At 31.6% G+C, this 6,030-nt stretch overlaps 1 pseudogene; it reads right to left on the reverse strand.

The window, feature by feature from the left end:
• Positions 1-3,808: 3,808 nt before the first annotated feature.
• On the reverse strand, positions 3,809-5,454 carry LOC128295237 (cytochrome P450 94A1-like; annotated as a pseudogene).
• Between the last annotated feature and the right edge of the window lie 576 nt (positions 5,455-6,030).

Raw genomic sequence — 6,030 nt, forward strand, 5'->3', positions numbered from 1 at the left:
CATCATTGATTTACTTCTTAAATTGTTTATTGTTAATATAATAGATTATTTTAATTATCTGAATGATATCTATTCAATATAGTCATGATTTTTAATTAATATTTAACTTAATCAATATCAAAGGACTTTATCATAGTTATTACTATCTATGAAATTGATACGCTGACATTATTCAATAAGTTTCAATTCAAATTCATATTATTGAAACGACTTAATATTAATTAGTTCTAATATCGAGATTCTTCCTAATTTGGATCCTACATTCAGTTAATCGCTTCACTATCTCAAAAATGTCAATACGTTCAACATATCTATATAATCAGGACTTATTTTGTGTAATAGCTTCAATTACATAATCGATATTCATCACTTAAGATCTTGCCATATATTAACTACATATTTAAAACTTGTTATACAATTAATGAGTTATGTATATTACAATATGATCTTTAACTAAATTCTTAATTCAATTACATCATATTCATTACCATATGTCATATTACACATTATTTAAATCAAAATTCATCAAATTGTAAATGTATGTAATTAATGAATTCATTATTTAAAGATAATCTAATGTTATTTAAATATTTTCATGATCAATTTTGAACTTACATAATATAACTAACATATAAATTATAGAACGATTTATAAATGATATTAAATATCTTTATCAGGATTAATGTCCTTATTACATTGAGACCATCATTTCACTACGTATGTTAGTAATTGTCAATAACATAGATTAAACCACTCAGAATTGTCGCATACATTATGAACCTTTACAATAACTTTTCACATACCAATCGAACCCACTTTCTTACACGTCCAATTAATCATATGACCTCGCTCAATTCATTAGAACGTCCATCTCTTACTTCATCTGTAACTTTGCCTAATACTTGCTTCACAACCTTCCAATCATGTCAAAACTATTTCATCAGAACTTCTTAAATGTTACTATTCTATATCATACCATTTCATCAGATAACTTACTTTCTTCCATTCATTTAAAGATTCAGGTTATATCCAATCTTGACTATTAACTTAAACTACGTACAACGATTGATCAATGCCTCTACGATCATATATCTGTCACTCATTCTCTCAAAACTAGCATCACGTTACTGAACATGGATCTTTACTCCATCCTGACTGACTCTCTGAAATCATTCTGTTATGCAATCTAGATCTTATAACTCTCATAGACTTCCAAGACGATTACATTGAACTCTTTCGTTACATCCAGCATTCTTCCTAGCTGTGAACGCCTATGTCTCATACGATCCTATTGTCAACGTATACGTTCTTTAATCACTGAATCTCGACTTTAATCATGTATCTTGTCCAATTCCTATAACGATACCCGTTCATTTAAATGTACGTTTACTCTTTACGCAGTTCTTACAACTTACTCTGAGCGATCTCAGTATGAGAATTTCGCAGTTGACAGTCTTATCATCAGAATCTGGTCAATAACATTGAACATTATTAATGTCATAGACTTTCGAATACAATTGAGTATCATGGTAACTGTCGCAAACGACTTCAGTACAGTGTCAAATTCCGATCTTGAAATCTGAAGATCTAAGCTGATCGAATCCATTGCTTGACTAGAATCGTAGCAGACTTGAACGTTCGATAAGCAGTATGAGAATCCATGCATAAAGCTTGATACAATTACTTAATCAAGCTATCTAGACTTGCAATATCGATAGGCAACGTTCAACTACGTTTGCAAGCATCTGAGAATCTCGAATAACGTCTAAAGGTGTATTGCAATTATAGAATAGGCTAACATTATTTGTCGATTTCGAGATTGTATGAATCTCTAAGATTACGAGTATTGAAAGTCAGATAATGAATAATCATTGGATATCACTGATTTAGAAGTTATATCTATTTGAACTATTGGAAGTATGATGAGATATCTGTACATTTTAGTTATAATTAGAATTAGATGATATGAATTTACATGTCATAATGATGGTTAATAATGAAAAAGCTAAACTATTATAAAGTATGATATGAATGTGAAGATTAAATGATTTACATTATTGACGAAATTATATATATATATATATATATATATATTTAAAATAAAACTAATTATTTTATGTATAAATTGTCATTATATGTATTACATTATTTGTTATATTATTTTATTTTTACTAATAATCATTTTTTCTGTACTATTTCTTTTTATATACATATTTTACAATAATTTTAAATATAGTTTATTATACTTATTATATTTTATTTATCATATTTTATTTTTTTTTTACCGCTTTACTATTATTTTACTATTATTATTTATAATTTTATATGTATATATTTTTCGCTAAAGTTTTCTCAATATAATTATTAATAGACCTACTATATTATTTTTATTATTTTTATATACCATAGTTTTTTTATCGAATATTTTTATACTAAATTATTATTATTTATTACTTTTCACTTTCACTAATTTAGCATTGTTAATTTAACTTTACTATTATCACTATATATATACATCATCATTCAACATATCATTTTCACTTCTATTATGCATTTTCGTATCGTTAATATCTTTATTGCTATGTTTGTTATGTTATTATATTTATTACTATTGTTATAATTATTGTTGATTTTCCTTATATTTACTATATTCTAGGTATTAATATATACACTGTCAAGTTTATTATTATACTGCTATTTTCATATCGCATGTCATCATTTTTTTTTTGAGTTTCAACCGCCCCAAATTCATTTTATTCAAAGATTTATCCTCGATTGTTTTCAAAATAAAGGCAATATTTGATATCTGGGATCCTCGGGAGGGTTGTGCCCTAACTTACTAAGTACCAATTTTCCTCGTTGAACCTAAATAATTGAGTGCCCTTCTTAAATCTAATTGTATGAGGTTCAAATAAAAACCTATTCTTGAAATTCGGGACGTTGCACCCTAACTTACTGGGTGTGGCATCGCGTTATATTGAGGGTAGTGATTTCCAAAATCAAGGCAACCTTCGGTATTTGGGAGTTTTGAGAGATTGAGCTCTAACTTACTGAGTTCTAATTTTTCATGAGTCCCGGAGGACCGAATATCCTTCTCTCGAACCTTCATACATGAATTTTAAAAATCGAAGACCAACTTAGTCCCGAAGGTCTCAAATGTTGGACCCTAACTTACTGGGTATGGCATTCTCTCCTTCGAAATGGGTAGGTCTTTACATTTTATTCGAATAATTTCGATTTTCTTTCAAATAAAAGGATCATACTCTAAAATCTTTTCAAATTTCAACATCAAGACATCAACTAATCAAATAGGTACAAATTTTTGGGCGTTACGAGGGTGCTAATCCTTCCTCGTACGTAACCGACTCCCGAGCCCATTTTCTCAAACTTAGCAGACCAAAAAGAATTATTGTTTTAATAGGCCCAGATATTTTATTAAAACGATTGATTTTAAGGTGGCCTAATCTCACCTTAGAAAAGATTGGTGGCGACTCCATTTACATTTTTAAAGCCGATCCACGTTTTTCAAAAAATAAAAATGGTTTCGACAAATACAATTATCCTTTATCAACATATATGGTTGCATGTATGTTTATATGTCACTTTATTAGTTAAAGAAATCCGGTTGATTGATAGTTAAGTTGAATTGTTTGGATAAATTTCTTTTAATTTTCTTTTACATAAACTTGTATATAAGTTCAAATATTTTAATTTAAGATTATTAAATTATAGTTCAATTAATATTGATATTATTATTAATATAGAAAATATAAATTTAAATGTATATTTTATTTAAATGTTAAAAGGATTATAAATAATTTTATCCAAATTTTAGCTATTATGACAATTGGAACAAAACGACGTAAAACAAAATAATTGAAAATCAGTGATTGGCACATTAAACATGACGCTTTAGCTCAATCGAGATCTTCTCTTTCCTCCATCCTGACTGGGAACCCACCTTTCATCTTCGATGTTAGATAAACAACTAACGAAGGCTCAAACCCATCCTCCACTGCCGGCACCACCTTGAACTGCCTTAGAACGCCACTCACCACCCTTTTCATCTGCAAGAACGCCATCTCCTTCCCCAAACAAACCCTGGGTCCCGCCTGGAACACTGGGTAAGTATATGGATCTCTCCCACAAAGCTCCATTTCCCGCCTCATCTCTCTGCAACCATCTTTCTGGCTTGAACTCTGCCCAATCCGATCCCCATATCTTCTCCATCCTCCCCATCGCGTAAGGATGATACGTCACCACCGTTCCTTTCTTCACAACTGTCCCGTCCGGTAAAATATCGTCGTCCACCGCCTTTTTGCTGTCCAATGGGACTGGAGGGTACAGTCTCATGCACTCGCAAAGAGCAGCGTGTGTGTAAACCATGTCTTTAACTTCCTCAAACACCGGCATACCGGATTTCTCTTTGATTTCTTTGAGAATCTCCTTTTCAACTTCAGGGTTCTTGTGTAATAACCAGAAAAACCACGTCAAAGCAGCCGATGTTGTGTCACGGCCGGCAAGTATGAAGCTGATGACAATATCCGTCGCGAAATTCTCGTCCGTATGGCCTGAGGTCAAGAACCTCGACAACAGATCAATAGATTCCAAAGACGAATTATCAACCAGCTCCTGTTTCTTTTCCCTTACAATCTTCCTCGCGAAATCACGGACTTGAGTGACCGCAGTATGGAATCTTTTCTCCGATCCCACGTTGAAAAATCGCTTGATTTTCCAAGCTATGCTAAGAAAAGCACGAAACCTTCTGCTACTTATATCAGTAGCATCTTCAAACGCTTCAGCAAACTGCGCCGACGGTAAAGAAGGCAAAAGACAGGCAGGGTCAAACCCAAAAGCGATCTTACAAACGTTGTCAAAAGCGAATCTCTGAAGAATATCTTGCAAGTCAAGCACGGACTTATCGACAACAGCATCAAATAACATCGGAATCAAACGGTCGTGAAGCTCGGTATCAACCACGGTTTGCACGAATTTACGAAGCGACTTGGTGTTGAACTCGTGGCTAGAAACTTGTCTCTGAACTTCCAAGACTCGCCATCGACGTTGAAGATGCCGTGGCCGAGAAAATCGAAGAGAACGTCCCTGGAGAAAGGGCCCTTATGGTAGTTTAAGAAATGGGTCTTGAGCATGTGCTGGACATTGGCGGGTTGGCAGTGAAAATCTGGCGGCTACCAAATAAGTTGTGGAGGGTGAAAGTTGCAGAGGAGAACTCTGGAGGATTTCGGTAGTCCATTGCACACGGTTTTCTCGATTGGATTTGATAGCAAAATAGGAACCGATTATTGGGTAAGATTTGGGGATATTTGGAGGAGATGAGGCTGATTTCTGGGATTTCGACGTTCTTCTGATGATGGTTAAGATTAAAAACGGAAGAGCGAAAAGCAACAAGGAAGTAAACAGCTGAGTAAACATCATGGTGCTAATGACTTTGAGATTTCGCTTCATCATAGAATCTCCAAATATATAGACGAAAAAACGTGTTGTACGGATTATCTGGAACCCAATTTTCTTAAATATGATAATTAAAAATATTATGTCATTTCCAAAAAAAAAAAAATCCAAAAACGGTAAACTATAGAAAGATTTAGAAAGAAAATAAGATTTAGCAACTTTACTAATTTTTTCTTAATTTAATCTTTAAATTTAGATTTCATAACATTTTAAAATTAAAAATTTTAAAATAATTATATAAAATTCAATAAATAAAAATTATAACCTCAACAAAATCCATGGACCAAATTGAAAAAAAACCATCACTAATATGGATCAAAATAATTTGAAGGACCAAGTGAGAAATATTAACTAATATTTATTATTTTATAAAGAATTTTTAATAATTTCTAACTTAATTAATAACTTATATTTAACCCCAAACAATATAATATGTCAGGTTTGATTAGTTGGTGCATGTAAATATTAATTAAAAATAATAATTATAGTTAATTATATATTTTCATCCACCATATTAAATAATTGCTTTCATATTTAATAATTTAAAACGTGTAAGAC

Source organism: Gossypium arboreum, chromosome 7 (genome assembly GCF_025698485.1).
Source record: "Gossypium arboreum isolate Shixiya-1 chromosome 7, ASM2569848v2, whole genome shotgun sequence".
Lineage (NCBI taxonomy): Eukaryota > Viridiplantae > Streptophyta > Magnoliopsida > Malvales > Malvaceae > Gossypium > Gossypium arboreum.